The sequence below is a fragment of the Dermacentor silvarum genome, chromosome 2 (genome assembly GCF_013339745.2).
Source record: "Dermacentor silvarum isolate Dsil-2018 chromosome 2, BIME_Dsil_1.4, whole genome shotgun sequence".
NCBI lineage: Eukaryota > Metazoa > Arthropoda > Arachnida > Ixodida > Ixodidae > Dermacentor > Dermacentor silvarum.
The window spans coordinates 136,697,212-136,714,187 of NC_051155.1; the positions used below are offsets into that span (position 1 = coordinate 136,697,212).

Sequence of the window (16,976 nt, forward strand, 5' to 3'; positions counted from 1 at the left end):
TGACCCCGTTTCAACGGACGCACTCCGGTGCCGAGAAAGTGATTTTTTTTTTTCTCTCTCTCTCTCGGGTGTTTCATCGCGGGAGGAACGTCGCATTTGCGTTATTTACGTTCCTCTCTCTCTTGTTTTTCCCCCGCTCTTTCTTCAACTCTCCCCACTTATCCCCGCTTCTGATCAGTTTCGCAACGGTGCCGTACCCTCCGCCTCATCGCTTGATCGAGTGCCCGCTCATGCGGTGTGTGTAGCCGCGTCCGCCATCCATTCGCAGAAACGCCGCATGCCATCGCGGGCGGTCTTCCAAGACGAGCCGAGTCCTAGGAAGCGATGACCGTATAATGCACCCACTATTTTTTATCGGGCGTGCGCGCGCTAGCGAGAGAAGACATATATATCGCGTGGAACCATTCGCGCTTGTTTCGGTGATTCGGCCCGTTCTTGCATCCCCTTCCGGGGTTTCGGTGTCGAAAGTCGCCATTTCGCTTGATCGGTACTTAAATGTATACACACTGCCGCGCAGCGCTCGGAGGAGGTACTACGCCCGCGATGCAGCTGGAAACGCCTACCACAGAAAAAAAGACAGTTGTGCCGTGTACTTTGCACCCAGTGCGGAAAAGATTGACTTCCTTGTTGTTGTGCTAGCTTTAAAGTCGCGCCGCACTTCAGTCGAACGCGCTATCGGGCGGGGAAATCGACTTGCCGAAGGAGGCTGCAGTGGAAGAGGAGGAGGATAAAACTTTATTCACAATTTCAGACAGTAGATCTGAAGGCCTTGGCCTCTAGGTGGCCTTGAGGCGACCTGCAGAGCCCAGGTCGTGAGATTTTCTTGGACGCTCTTGTCTTCTGACCTTAAGAGGGCCTCCCAGGCTTCCTCCGAGGGAGCTGGAAGTAGTTTTTTCGGAGGGGGCTTGGCAGAGCATCCACATAAGATATGATTTTGGGTGGCCAGTTGGTTCTGGCCGCAATTTAGGCAAATTGGGTCGACCTGTCCGCACGTAATATATGCCAATCTGTGTGGGCAGGGGAAAGAGTCAGTTTGTATCTGACATAAAATCGTGGCCTGTTCTCTGGATAGCTCCTTATTAGGAACTGGATAGATTTTCTATAACCTCTTTGAAAAATCTGGCAAGTTCATTAAATATGGTCGCTGGCTCGCTCTAGAGGTCCACCGAGTCTGAGGAGCACCCCGCCCGGTTGGTTAAGCCTCGGGCTGTTTGGTGCGCTGCCTCGTTCCCGGCATTTCCCGACTGAGCAGGGACCCATACTAGTTCTGTGGTGCGGTCGGTTTGGAGATAGTTGATGATACTATTCGAATGTTTGCCTATGTATCCCTTGCGGTGGCGGGTTGGAGTTTACAGGTGACAACCACCGTCCATAGCGGCTTTATCAAAGGTCCCGAATTTATACTGCGTGCGTCACAAGATATGTGTTGCCGGTCCCTGCGGCAGGGACCGGCAGCTACAGAGCCCCAACCACCGTTCCCCTTAAACTCTCTAGGGCTTTGGAACGACGAAATCTCTACACAGGGCCTCAGTGCGCGAAAAAACCCTAGGTCACGTCACACTTGCGGTGCAATATGGCTTCGAAACTTTCGACAAAAATTGTGCGCGGGCACGCACAGTTTGTAAAAAGAAACGGAACGGTTTGTGTGTGCCTGGAAGGAACGTCTGTGTATGGGCCTTCTCTAGACTCTTACATATATAAAGAGTATGCCGGCGCATACCGAAGCCTCGAAGCACGTCTGCTATGCCGGGGAATCGAACCCGGGACCTCGGGACCAAAGCCGGTTGGAGCTGCCGCGCGGGCGACGGAATGCCGCATAATGCGCATGCACAGCTGCGGAAAGGACGAAGGCAGCTATATGCGTAAAAGCGAATAATCGGCAGTCGATTTGAGGTTTCTCATCGACATTCGATTTAAGGGTCCCGACCCCGGTGCTGTTGATACATGTGCGTTGGTCGTGTGGCGTCGTCGCACTTGGCTCCGATGGCGAAGTGACTCATCACGTATAGTATACTATATGTGCGTCTTTCGCGGCGGGCTCAGGTGCGCGCTCCTTTTGAGCCAAACGCTAGCCGTTGGCACGTGTTTTCGTTATGCTGCTCTGACGCCTCTCTCGTTTGCTGGCTGGCTGGCTCGTATAAGCTCGCATCCATGCGTCATCTAGGCCCGTGTGTGTGCGCGCGTGTGTGCATGCGTGCGTGCGTGTACGTCTGACGCTATAGCAAGCGCAGGACCATAAGCTGCGTTTAGAGCGTTTCTCTTTCTATCTTGTTTGAAATATAGAAACGCAAGCCCGCGGATGTTGCATATAGTTTAGCGTACAGCAACCGCCAACACAGCGACTAACTGCTGTTTCCGTGCGTGTGTGTGTGTGTGTGTGTGTGTGGTGTGTGTGTGTGTGTGTGTGTGTGTGTGTGTGTGTGTGTGTGTGTGTGTGTGTTCTAAGAGTGCGTGACGAGGTGCTGAGGAAGCGTTGATCACCAGAGTGACGATCCGCCGTATTGGTATATACTTGTTGCTTTTCCACACGGGGTGATGGCCGTGTAATGTACCCTCTTGCGTTTTGTTACCGTCTGTTCCTCGGTGCATCACACCGTGCACTTTCCAAGAAAAAAAAAAATAGAAGGAAGAAAAAGTGTCCGTAAACTCCGCTTTATGGGAGTCACTCCTTGTTGAATGTATATGCTAATCACATTGTTTTTAGAATGCTTTCGCTATCCTATAATGGGAGTACGTTTTACTCTCCCTGTGAGTTGCGGGGCAGGAGGGGGGTGTTCAGCGAGCACGTTCGCGAAAATCGAAGTTATAAGAACTCAAGCAGTTACACCATTACACTGCAAAAGGAGTTGCCGTAGTACTCCCTTCCTTCGTATACTCTCCGTTCGTTTCATCTTCCAAATCTATATGTGGGTCTCCTTCCGCGCGTCTTAGCGGAACAACGAATGCGCAAGAAAGAAAGGGACGGAGGACTCGATCGGAGAGAGAGAGATAGAATAACTTTATTGATTGTCCCGGATGGGGTCAGGGGTGGGGAAGGATGGGAGTCCGAGAAGCATTCGAAAAGCGCGAGCTCGGACTTTCGGTTTGATGAGCTGCGCGCTCGTTCGCTGTCTGCGGGCCTCGTGCGCAGCTGCCCCGTGCTGCGCAAATCAGCGGACTAAACGCGGCGAAGGAACTCGCGCAATTAAACGTGTCGCTTCCTCTTTTTTGTTCTCCTCCGATGCGCGGAGAGCGCTAATTGCCTCGCCTGCAGTTCACTGTGTTCGTCTCGTCATCGCGCCCGCTCGTTCATTGGACGTGTAGCCGTCTTTGAGGCGCGCCCCCGGCCGTTTGACCAGCCGCCGGAAGAAGCTTCGAGAAGTTCGTTCTTTCCACCACTCCTATATATATAACACGATTTAGAACTTGAACGTGAACGTCATTGCGCCTGTAATTCCGAGTGGCGTTTGTTTTTATACAGTCGTCGCTGGCCGGAGCAGCATGGGAGGTAATTTGTTTTTGTTTTTCTTTAATTCACAGTTCGTTTTCACCTCATGTCGTGCTTGGCTTGGTGAAAGTTTATGCAGATATGTTGTATGTATGGTAGCAGTATAAGTAAATAAATAAATAAATAAATAAATAAATAAATAAATAAATAAATAAATAAATAAATAAATAAATAAATAAATAAATAAATAAATAAATAAATAAAACAGATGTGCTACGCTATTTGGATTTGCGGCTGCAAGCAACTGCAATATTCAACGGGACGAATGTCAATTTTAATTTTTTATTGTGTTATTTATTTAATTCAAATAAATCTATATATGTTTTGTTTTTTTAAGAGTGTCCAATGGAGCGTTTTGCGGTTGGTGTTGTTCAAGCGTGTCGAACAAACACCGGAGGGCAGTTTCTCGTAAGCGATATAGACATTTTCCGAATAAACTTTACACACGTGGCATATTTAAAAGCAAATGGGGTGGTGGTCGGATGGTTAGGCATTAAAAAAAAAGTTTTAAAAGATTGCAAGCAGATAACCGGTTCAAGTAGCGTTTTCAGCTCCCGTCAGAACTTGCATACGTATGAACTTGCAGTCGTACGTAATATGTGTACATCTTCATAACATTGAAGTGAAGGCTGCCAGTCATTGAGAAATAATTCTTCCAGCCGAGAAAAAAACCAAGCGAATTCTTCGGCGCTTAATAGGAAGCGTATACGTGTATATAAAACGACGTGTTGCGTATCGACAAGAACGGAGCGACGCTCGCCAAAAAGCTGTTGGCATGCCCACCCACCCCATCTTCTCGTGACGCATGCTTATCGCGCCGTGTACATTGGGACTCGAGGCTCTGCGCAGCTGTCTGTCTGCGAGCTGTTGCTGCTGCTAGCTGCGTGTTTTTGTGGCCGCGTTCTGGCGCGGTCGTGACTCCGCCGACGCCGCTTTGCTGCTGCGCGCCCACCTCGACGGCGGCTGTCGCGAGTTGGCTCGCGCGAACGAGCAACGCGATCGAACTGCGCTATGTAGGAGGATCGATAAGTCGCTGAAAACTCGCGGAACTTGCGGAAAACATTGGGGCGTCGGATTATCAAAACTTCTCGTGCGTAAAGTGCGCGGTTGCATTGGCTGGCATTTGCTCTTACGAACTGGTCTAGCGTATATAAGTATTAAAAAAAAATTTATGAATACAAGGCCCAGGTATACGTGCACTCACAGGATAACAAGAATGACTAATTAAAGCAGGATTTTGCGTCATTGCTGCGCACATACTTTATACGATTACCTTGTTGAAATTGCAGATTATATATATATATATATATATATATATATATATATATATATATATATATATATATATATTTCATGGACTCGCGCACGAAGTGAATTGCTCGTTGCCAAGCTCGTTAGCGGTAATTTGCAGTTTCACCCGGATAAGGGAGAAGAAGGAAATGCTTGATTTGAGAGCGTAGCAAGTCGAATCGATGCATCGAGTTCAAAGCGCTTCAGAACCATATCGCCGCCGAGGCTAATTACGTCGCGCCTTGTGCGGTAACCACTGGAGAAGCGTGCTTCAACGGCATGTTGCATATGCTATGTGTACATGTATATATATAATACCTGCGTAGATAAAAACATTTTAGTCATTTTATTGCTCATGTTAGGGCTAGGTATTGAAAAGCGAAGTCGGGATTACTTAATATTCTTTCTTTCATCCCGCATTAGCGTTGCGTGCGTGCTCTATTTTACTTGCTTTCGTATTACACGAAATCGGGTCGTTTCAATGAAAAAAAAAAATCTACAAAAGCAACAAATCGCAATAAATGTTCTGGAGAAATAGAATAAACACGATGGTGGACAGAGTAGACCTATAGCTTCCCACGAATGGTTTTAATCAAAAACGACGCACAAATACATGCGCATACGTATACATGCAGTTAAAGTTTATAAACTATGCACACGGTGCTAGGATCTCTTTCAGAAACGAGAATTCTTTAGGGCAGGGATATAGCGATGGTGTATATAGACGGTAAAGAGTGCAGGCAGGTGTCATCATATATATATGGTGTGAACCTTGCTGGTCGATATATAGAGTGGCGAAGATTCCGATTTGGTCGCCGATCGCTCGCGAGGGAAAGTGCAGACCGCGGCGCGTCGCCACGAAAGGGCAACGCATGGCCATGCGGCATGCGCGTTACATGCGCGCCCCATGCTCTCGTAACTTAGTGTTCCTGTATCATCATCATCGTCGTCATCATTATCAGCGCAGTCGAGGACGGCAGAAAAACTAGGTGGGCTGATGAAGTTAGGAAATTTGCAGGTGCAAGTTGTAATCTGTGTTCCTGTATACCGTGAGCCAATACAGGGACACTATATATGTATACCGTAACCACCAGATTTCGGAACCCAGCGGCTACCTCCAGGCAAAGCAGGCGCACTCCGAAGCCGGCCGCTTGTCCACTCCGTATATAGACAAGTGTGATTCACACTGTGTGCACATAGACCTGCGGCCCATTCCCTCCGCATTTTTCGCCCCATGTCCAGTAACTCCGTTGCGTTAATTAAGACCTCATTAAGAGCGCGGGTCTGGTGGGCGGGCCGTGGTTTACACAGCCCGACGCGGCGTACGGGGACCCGGCTGCTCGGCAGACCAGAAGGATCGCGAAGAAAAGCAAAAAGGGTGGGCCCCGAAAGCGCGGCGGCTGCGGTGGCGTTTCGCTCGCCTGAGCGCGGACAAAGTGAAACGCTCGGCTGGTGGTCGGCGGGTTATATACCGAGAGAAAAGGATCTTCAGCAGTTGCGCGCCCTCGTCTCTGGCTCGGCAAGGACTCTGTTGTGAGAACCGACGTATAGTCGACCGCGCGCCGAGGGCTTGAGAAAAAGAAGAAAAAAAAAAAAAAACGCGTATACTATAGTACAAGACGGCACGGTTTCGCAACGCGGATCCACCGTCGCCACCACTTGTTCTGTGCCCAGCGGCGGTTCGCGTGTCCCTTTGGCCAGTGCTGCGTGTACAAGCCCAAAGCTCGGCAATCTGCCTCCCGCGGTGCCTGCGTGAGATTGCGCCGCTCAGGGTGGTGCGCTTGCTGTGCCAGTCCTCACTGGGGAGAGGCGCACGTGCACGTCTGTGCTTCCACGCGACGGGCTCTTAACGCACTACAATTTCTCTCTCTCTCTCTCTTTTCTCGGCATCAGTACTTCCTTTTTTTTTCTTCTTCGTGAGCGGCCGATGTCGTGGTCGTGGAGTCGTTCGTATCCACTGCGCTGCCCTCGCTTGACTGTACATTGCGTAATCTGCGTGCGCCTAGTTTTCCCTGCTTTCTGGTTTCTTCTCGTACTGCGTGGTATACGGCGCGTAACTATACTGCGGGGGAGGTTCGTGTCAGCTGTTTCGCCACGGAAATGTTCGGCTCGTTCAAGGCCCGTCGATCGCGGTCAACTTCTTGCCACATCTGGGGTCGATGCGTTGGGGACATCGCAACCTCGCGGGCATCCGTCGAGCGTATGCTGGAGAAGCTATGCTATATATGCGCTTGGTACAGCTGGTATAGGGCGATCTTTCTAAATCGCCGATTTCGGTAGCTGCGTCGCTGCCTGAGAAGAATTGTTCTTGAATGTGCATCCAGCTCGCAGTGCGGAATATCTGCCTGCGTTATACGGGATGGCCATTGTTAAGCATTACGTAATTTTAAAAAAATCGCCTGTGGCAGGTAGAAGGCCTTGAGTTGGCTATTTCAAGAAGGCTGACCTTACTTGAAACACATAATCAGTTAACATGACGAAAATTAAAAAAAATGACTTCCTAATTAATTACTTTACGGCACGTATTGCAATTTACGAATTGTAGCCGGCGAGCTTGCGAGGTCAATCCACTTGGAACCAATCTATTCATCTATTCAATGGAATCCTTAATGGGGAGTAATTTTCTTGCTGTTAGTGTTTTCAGCGTTATACCACTGTTTTAACTCGTGTGTGGTGAACACCGAGAAAACATTGCGGCTTGCAAATTATTCGCAATAACAAAACAAACATTACGACTATCGAGGAAGAAGGTATACAATCTCTCTCGCCTTCACGAGGATATTTTCAAAACGGTGCTTTTGAGATGCAGGCCGTTGACGCACGCTTATAAACCTTACTACGTTCATGGTGTATACGGAGGTGTATACGCCGCTTCTTCATGATGCCGATGACGTTGAGTACGTCTAGAGTACGTCTTTTCGTTTAAATGTATGTATTTATTTTCTGACTCATGGCCAGCCTTTTTTCCAACACTCTTATGCGTATCCCGAATAAATTATTTCACGGAGTAAAACAAACCGGCATAGCGGCGCGGCTACATGTGCGACGTCCGTGAGTGAGGCACACGTGACTGAAAATTCGCGCGCACCTTGATCGCCTCGCTTGATTTCCGGCGCTGTTTGTTTTGTTGGTCGGCTTCATTTTTTTCCCCTCGCGACATTCCCGGCTCCTCTTGTCACGTAAACACATTCTCTCTCTCTCTCTCTCTCTCTCTCTCTCTCAGCCCTTCGCGCTTCTCCCGTTACGACTGAACGCAAGCGTGTGCTGTACAGGCAGGCAGGCCTTCGGCTGGGCCTCGTCGGAGACGGCTCGCCGTGTGTATATATTAGCGTTCAGAGAGACGCCAAGTGCGTCGTCGAAACCGATGCTCACGCGCACCCGACGTCTCGCGCTCACAGCGCGAGGTTCAAAGTATACTGCAGTGTCGCTTAAAAAAAAAAAAAAAAAAAAAAAAAAAAAAAAAAAAAAAAAGGGGGGGGGGAGGAAGGAAAAGAAAACAATAAGCGTGTTGCGCAAGCGCGAATGACGTGTTTTTCATCGCTTCGTAGATACACCCCGAGCTGCGTTTCTCTTTCCGGAGATCGTCTTAAGCGAGTGCAGCTTGAATGATGTTATAGCAATTCTTGAATCAATACCCGTCACTGGAACAAAAAGCGATTCGGGCACTGGTGCACTTCCAGCACTAGTACACTTCTTGAAGTGCACCGGTTTAAGAGACCGCTTATAGTGTTCCTGTGCATCATCCCACGTGCACTCAGTACTCGCTCTCTCCTTTCCTCATTCTCTTTCCCCCAGTGTAGGGTAGCAAACCGTATGCTCGTCTGGTTGACCGCCCTGCGTCTCCTCTCCTTGCTCTCTCTCTCTCTCTTGGATCTACAGTCTGTGACAACCTAAGAATAAAATGTTATATGTACTTTTTGTGTGCGTGTGTGTGCGTGTGTGTGTGTGTGTGTGTGTGTGTGTGTGTGTGTGTGTGTGTGTGTGTGTGTGTGTGTGTGTGTGTGTGTGTGTGTGTGCGTGCTGTGTGCGTGTGTGTGTGTGTGTGTGTGCGGGGGGGGGGGGGGGGAGGCTGCGCGTACAGTAGAGGACGAAACTGTTGCCGTGGTCCAAGTCCGGACTGGCTTGACAGTGCAGTAGCATAGTAGAAGCAACGAAGAAAGTTCCATCTCCTCAGCGAGAAGCCCCTTCGGCTTCTCGTCTGCGTAACACGCGTGTGCGCTTTAAAGGAAGAGTGCGCGGGTGGGTGGGAAGAGAAGACAGAGAGATAGAGGATCGGACGATAGCAGCAGCAGCGGCCCGAGAAACACGTGTACACTTGCGGGAACCGGAGGAAGAGGACTCCTAGAACAACATCCTTCTCGTGCATGCTCTGTATTGTCTCCTTCCCGTGTTTGTGCGACAGACGCTGGAAGGCTATAGGAGGAGGAGGAGACGAGAGAGAGAGAGGGGGGGGAGGAAACGGGCGTATACTCGAAGTTGGGTCCAGGAGGACATAGCGTGCTGCGAAGGCGGGCGCGGGAGGGTGGGTGTCTGGCCGCGATTTCGACAGTCTTTTTCGTTGATAGCGACTCGACCGCTGGAACGCGTGCTTGGGATGCCTTTCCGGTCGTTGTGCGGGCCGTGTGGGCCCTCGCGACGCTTTACTTGCGGTCTCCCTTCCCACCCCGTCTGCTGGACTTGTTTGTGTTCGTTCCGGTTTGGAGGTGACGTAAAGCTGGGCGGATATGTACACATACGCTACCGGCGGAACGTCGGCGCTTTTTAACTGAACTGAACTTAAACGTCGCTTCCGCTTTCGTACGCTTGCCTGGGCGGGAACTTCTTTTTTGGCGCTGCTTCGGGAGTAAAAAGTATATTCCGTGGTGCAATTCGCTGGAGAGAATAGGAAAAAAGAAAAAAGAAGCTGACAAAACTGACAAAACGAACGCACGCGCAACTGCTGAGCTAACGCGCAACATTAACACTTGCCAATTTGTGCGGGGTTTCGTGCACTACGCATGATTCTAGAGTGGTGCCTACTGTGCATTCATTTCGGAGACCGTGGCAAGCAAAACTATATAGCGGACAAAGACGACGTTGTGCGCATCGCGTGGCGCATCGCAAAGAATATGTTGTCGGTGTCCGCTTTGGGGGACAGCTGCGCTGTCGCAGTAAACAACTGAAGTCTGCTGATTTTATTTATACAGGGTGTTTCAGCGAACACTTTCAAAAATTCCTGAAGGTTGCCTGTGGCAGATTATAGTTCATGAGTTGGTCTACTCGGAGAGGCGGACATTACTTGCACAAGAAATTTAAATGCATAATCGAATTATTAAAAAAATAACTAATTAAGTTTTTAACTAATTATCTGATGGCCGATATTGCAAGTTACAAATTGTAGCCGTGGTGTTCGCAAGGCAGAACCACTTGGAACGAATTCTCGGGATGACACCAGTTTCGAGATATTAATCCCCGAACTTTGCTTAAAAATGCATTGGCGTTCCAGTTAGTTTCTTAACAAAACGGCACTTTATGCATTGAAGCACAAAATTAACTGGAACGCCTATGCATTTTTAAGCAAAGTTCGGGAATTAATATCTCGAAACTGGTGTCATCCTGAGAATTCGTTCCAAGTGGTTCTGCCTTGCGAGCTCCCCGGCTACAATTTGTAAATTGCAATATGGGCCATCAGGCAATTAGTTAAAAACCTAATTAGTTAATTTTTGTTGATTAGTCGATTATGCATTTCAATCTGTTGTGCAAGTAATGTCCGCCTCTTCTAGCAGACCAGCTGATTAACTAGAATTGGGCTATCTGCCACAGGCAACCTTAAATAAATTTTGAAAGTGTTCGCTGAAACACCCTGTATATATTTTTCTTCGCCCATTCTGATGTTTCAACATGGTCCGCTCACCAGCGAAGTGTTTGCCGTGCGAGTACCTTCCGGAGAGTCCCATAGCTCTTCGGAGGCTATAATTCGCGCTGTGCACGGACGGACTCGATCGCGGGCTTTCTCGCGCGCTCACTTTCGGTGCCTCTCAATTGCGAGCCATTGCGCTGCTCCCCGTCGTTGGTCGTCTTCCTTGTTAGTCGGCATTGCACGCTGTCGCGAAAGACACTTCGCGCGCGGTTCCTCGTTTTCACGACGCCACGCACCCGCTCGTTTCTCGCTGCGCTCTTCTGTTGCTCCTGACGGCGCCCGTTCTGTCAATTGCGCAGCACTGCATGCTTTGCCGGTCGCTGATTCACTGCCGGCGTCTCGCCATTGTTTCCTGCGGAGGTCGTCCGTCCATCTCACTCCTTCATCTTTCCGCACCATATTGAGCCTCCCCCCCCCCCCCCCTCCCGCGTCTTCTTCTTTCCCCCTCCCGCATTGCCCGTTAGTTTGGTTCCATATATAGGCAGCACTAACTTGAAAGGAGTTGCCGGAGGGGTGACAAGAGTTGGGCCACCGACAGCGATCTGAAATCGTGCCAGTTTTGCGGGACGGCTTTGTATCTTTATGTTTTTCTATGTTCTTTCCATTCGCGGGAGACTAGAAACTAGTGCATTGCGCCATATTGCAGGCCGGTTGCGTTTTGTAAGGCAACGTTCGCTTGTTAACGAGGACTTTAGCTGTAGTAAAGGAGAATCCTGGGACGGGCGCCCAACGTTCGCAGTCAAGAAGTCACGGTATACAAGTATTGCCCGCTCGAAGCGACGTATACGGAAAGAACAAGCACTAAATAACGAGACAAACCGCTAGCTAACCCAGGTGTATCTCACTCGCCGAAAAAAGAACGTGCACACGACTTGTTCTTTCCTGTGAGGAATAACGCCTCATTAGTATTAAGTCCCGTACAACTTTTGTCCTTGTTTACGCGAGTTATGGCGGGCACGACATTTCTTCGAGAGCGAAAATTTAACCGATGTGACTTCTAGCACATGTGTGCGTTGTGGAAGTAATAATTTACTCGCAGGCTTTCAAGCAAAAAATTTAGTGCGTTGTGCGCTCGAGTTATTATAATAAACGGTTGGAAGAAGCAGTGGGCGGAGGAGTGGGTGGAATTATCGATACGTTAATTTGGTACGCGACAGGGAGACGGCACTGTCTAGCATATTTCGGCACTGCGCAAGAAGAGCTCTTTCATTTCCTCTGCTCAAAACATTGAGAGGTGTGCTTGTGCTGGCGCGCACCTCGATGCACTCTCGTCGTGTTCCTTTCTTGCGCTGCTTCATCTGACATTTATAACAGCATACCATGTGTATCGCATTGAGGCGTAACGGAAAATGGAGACCCGAAGAGGAAAGGCCTATGGATGAAGACGGGGAAGTTAGAACTGCTTGCGATGTGTTACTATAGAGGAAGTGGAAATTGGGACAAAAGGAGATAGATAGATAGATAGATAGATAGATAGATAGATAGATAGATAGATAGATAGATAGATAGATAGATAGATAGATAGATAGATAGATAGATAGATAGATAGATAGATAGATAGATAGCAGACAGACAGACAGACAGACAGACAGACAGACAGACAGACAGACAGACAGACAGACAGACAGACAGACAGACAGACAGACAGACAGACAGACAGACAGACAGACAGACAGACAGACAGACAGACAGACAGACAGACAGACAGACAGACAGACAGACAGACAGACAGACAGACAGACAGACAGACAGACAGACAGACAGACAGACAGACAGACAGACAGACAGACAGACAGACAGACAGACAGACAGACAGACAGACAGACAGACAGACAGACAGACAGACAGACAGACAGACAGACAGACCAGACAGACAGACAGACAGACAGACAGACAGACAGACAGACAGACAGACAGACAGACAGACAGACAGACAGACAGACAGACAGACAGACAGACAGACAGACAGACAGACAGACAGACAGACAGACAGACAGACAGATAGATAGATAGATAGATAGATAGATAGATAGATAGATAGATAGATAGATAGATAGATAGATAGATAGATAGATAGATAGATAGATAGCATTGTGTTTTCTGTAAAGAGAGGGAGAGAAGTAAGAACATACTGAAGCTTAATTACTGTACAGACGCGCGTTCGGTTTGCTATCCCTTCACATGGAAAGGAGTATAATAAGAAATGAAGTAAAAAAAAGGAGGAGGGAAGAACGCTAGCTGTGCACGCGCACAAGTGCTGTGCCCATCACTTCCACAAACGCCTACATCTGAAGTTGCGACTCGCTGACGTGGCGATGATGCCATGCGCCGTCTTATAACGTAATAGTTCAGCGGAAATCCGCTACTTGGAGATAAGTAATTAAAGGGAAACTGAGACATCCACCCAAATGTAGCAATTTGCTACAATGGAAACCCAACCGGGTTCCTCGAAAGAAAGCCTCGCAGTTGAATAAAAATTCGTCCTGGTCCGGGACTCGAACCCGGGACCACCGCCGTCCCGGGGCAGCCGCTCTACCATCTGAGCTAACCAGGCGGCTAGCAGATGGCAGGGCGAAGTCGAATTTGTCGACAACTCCCGGGGTTCCCGGGTTCGAGTCCCGGACCAGGACGAATTTTTCTTCAACTGCGAGGCTTTCTTTCGAGGAATCCGGTTGGGTTTCCATTGTAGCAAATTGCTCCATTTGGGTGGATGTCTCAGTTTCCCTTTAATGCGCCGTCTTGGCTCGACCGGCCCTCTCGACCAGCAGGAGTTGATCTTGAGGTCACTGCTTGAGGCACTGCTCAGGGAAATCTGAAGCCTGGTTACCTGAAATACATGTACTACATATACTAAACTGTATGCTCAATAAGTATGTTTTCTCTCTCTCTCTCTCTCTCTCTCTCGAGTATGCCACGCGTAATACAACGAAGCTTTAGTTGACGTGGCACCTTATCGTACAATAGAAGGCACGGTGTTTCGGCGGGTGCGCTCTTGGCTTTCCGAGCTGTTTTATGCGCTTTCGTGCGACGGACTGTCATAACGAAGAGGCGCGCGGGCCTTTAAACACGCGTACCCGCTCTCTAGAACAGCGAATCTTTTTCGCAAATGCCAGACCCAGATGGGCGCGCAGTTATCGCCACTTGAGCACGTTCGTGCTCAAAACCCGTCTGCAGCAGTCTCTTCGACGAACAGTTCAGTTTTCGCTTACGCAAGCAGGTTCGGTTTACACTGAACGCAGCGTAAAAGTGTCTTCTTTATCATCATTACTTTTTTTTATGTGTGCGTGTGCCTGCCAGACATCGATATTGCCGATACTCTGAAAGGCCTCGCGGCGCTGGGAGTGTTTCCATCTATGCCGTGAAATACAAACGAAACCAAAAGTGGGGGAAAATAAATTAACAGCGCATGCGTAGCCTCGAAATGTGACTCTCATCACGTACCCATTTGACTGCTGTGCAGACATATGCGCTGTCATTACTCAATAGCACTCACGGTATGCATGACTCACAAATACCTATAGTTGTCGTTGTGCGGAGTAATTATGATGGTGTCGTTGAGACATTCGCGTCCCAAGTACAGAGGATCCGTAATTCTGTTTCGGTTTCCTGAGGTTGCAAAGTTAAGTTCTGCGCCGTCGAACACCAACGCTCGAAGAGCCGTAGTTTACAACAACATGGTTTTATGTGTATTACACATTTGAAAGCCTCGCCACCGGGACGTGAATGATCCTGAGCGTTCTGATTTTACAACTTGTGACACACAGCGATGCTTGAGAATTAGTCTCTCTGATAGAACGATCACTATTTTTTTTTTTTTTTTTTTGGGCGAGGCGCTTAGTTCACGCTGGTATCGCTGTTCTGTTTTTTTTTTTTTTTTTTTGACCGCTGTATATAGGCATTGTGCGTGCTTGTGTATTGTGTTGTACGTCTCAACGTAACGTGTACGAATGCGAGGAAGCGCTGTACCGTGAGTGCGCGCCCAGCAGTGTTGGCAGTCGCAGTCAGCAACAGGAACTTCGAGTCACAGCGGCGCAGTCATATCCTTGCAATGTCGAGCACTTCCTCGGCAAACGCGAAACGGCAAACGCGAAAAAAAGTCTTCGCGGCATCCAAGGCGAAGCATAAGTTGCTATGAATAATACGCGCGCGACCGCGTTATAATACGAGCGCGTGAGAGCTCACGCGCACGTACTATATATACTACGCGTTATCCCGTTTCTTCGGGCCGCAGAGGCGCCCACGCGAATTTGTTGTGAACGGTGGATCGACACAGCACAACAAGCTATGTAGCCAGGCCCTCTGTACTCGTACAGCTTCCACGCGCACGCGGGAAAGAAAGAAGGCGCGCAGTCAGCCCGCAAAAGGAGGAAGCGATTCGGCGGCAGCTGACCGGTGCTCAACACCTCACCGCCCCCAAGAGCAACAATCGCCGCCGCCGCCGCCACACTGGCTTATGGGCGGCCGAGAAGCTCTGTCGAAGTGGATGACGCGACCATCGCGTGTCCACATAATACAAGCTCGCGGTGCGAACAAGCGTTTGTGCGTCCGCTTTGAAGGCGGCTCACGTGCGGTCTGTTACACAGTGCGCGCACGCCATCGCGGAGGAAGTGATGAACAGGGGGAAGGGGGGGGGGGGGGGGGCAGGGGTATGGCAGCGCGGATGCGCGATGAGTGAGCGACGGGCGTCGGTGCATGCAGGAGGAGGAGGAGGAGGAGGGGTAGCAGCAGCACCACCACCGAGAGGGAGCCAGTTTCACGGTCCCGTTAGCGCTGCCCACGCGTCCGTCCAGCGGTGCGCTTCTCCGCATGACGCCATCACACCGCCGGTGCGGCTTTCCTTTGTGCCGCCGTGAGCTAGTGGCCCCCTCTCTTCCTTCGCTGCGCTCTTTCGTCGATGCGCGGTGACACATACACACGCGAAACGAAGAACGTCGTGGAAGAAGAAACGAAAATGACCCCGCGCCATCCATTTCCCCACCTCCCACCGCTGTTGGAAACTAGGCCGTCCGCCGTCGCTGGGGTCTCCTCCGGCCGTGTGTGTGTCTTGTCTTCTCGCGCGCCGTGTGTGCGCACGACTGATGCGCGGCAGCGCGCATCGCAGCCGCGATATACATGCACACTGCGAGGAAATCGCGATGCCTTCGAGCGTTCGCGCATATGCGCACACGCGCTGTGGGTGGTATGCGCGGGGGCCCTCGTGCTGTTGCTGCTCGAGGAAGAACTTCGCGTTCGTGGCGCACGACGCCGGAGTATCGGGTGTCCTTGTCCCGGTCGCTTGTTGAAAAAGAAACTGCATAGCTGGGCTTTGCTACGAATTGTTGGTCAGAGCACGCGTGGTGGAATGCCTGTTGTCGCATTATGTATTCGGTTTGATATTTAAAAGTAAAATTAAATTATCCTGTTTTACGTTTCGAAACTGCCCGGTGGGTTATGACTCACGACGGACGTAGTGGAGGACTCCGGATTAATTTTGACCACCGGGGGTGTCTTTAACGTGCGTCAAAACTACACTACACGGACTTTTTTTTTTTTTTTTTTTTTTTGCATTTCGCCCCTGTAGGAATTGAACCGACGACTCGTGGTCAGAGGCTCGCCGCGACAGCCGCTGAACCACCGTGGTGAGTGGATTGGAAGAAAAATCTGAGCTCGGGCGCACGCTTTATGGTTATATGGGACGAAGGTATGCAGGAGTATTCACGCGCGCAGTAGCGACTCCGCGTGGAGAAACTCACTGGCGTGCTCTCCTACATAAGGCCGGCCAACGCAACAAGCCTCTCAGTCATGCTTGCTCGCGATGGCGAATCGTCTTTCGCCTTTCTGTACGCCGGCGAGGCTGTCACAGCTTCCATGACAAACGGCGCAGGCGCGCGCGAAGGAAAAGAATGGCTTGGCAGCGGGGACCTCGCGTAATCACCAACGGCGGCGCCTCTTCCTCACATCAACCATCCCCCCCTCCCCCTGTCCTGCGGTGACTGAATCACTTGCGCACTGTAGAGACATCCACCACGTGCGCCGCGTTTTCGCTCGCTACACGCACGCCTCTTTTGCTTCTTCGGTGCGGAAGGGTTTTGCGGTGGTGATGTGAAGCAAGCTCGCTCATATGGGACGCTTATTCTCATCTCTCCTCCCTCCCCTCTCGCTTCGTCCGCCGTGCTCCGGGGTCTGGGCGTTCTCGTTCTTGGGAGTGCGGCGGCCTCATCCATGCTCGAGGGATGGTGCCGTCGTCGCTGACTCAGCGCGTAGTTTTCGTTGTCGCCGCTACGAAGACGACCGCTAAGCGGCGCGAGCTTCGATGATGAT

General features: G+C 50.2%; 1 protein-coding gene and 1 non-coding gene across 2 annotated transcripts in view; one reads left to right on the top strand and one right to left on the bottom strand.

Annotated features, from left to right (window-relative positions):
- The window catches only part of LOC119441817 (uncharacterized), a 177,375-nt gene that overhangs the window by 58,156 nt on the left and 102,243 nt on the right, over positions 1-16,976 (top strand). The gene's annotated exons all lie outside the window — the stretch shown is intronic.
- Trnap-ggg (transfer RNA proline (anticodon GGG)) lies at positions 13,156-13,230 on the bottom strand. Its single transcript has one exon. It is a non-coding gene; the product is annotated as a tRNA-Pro (tRNA).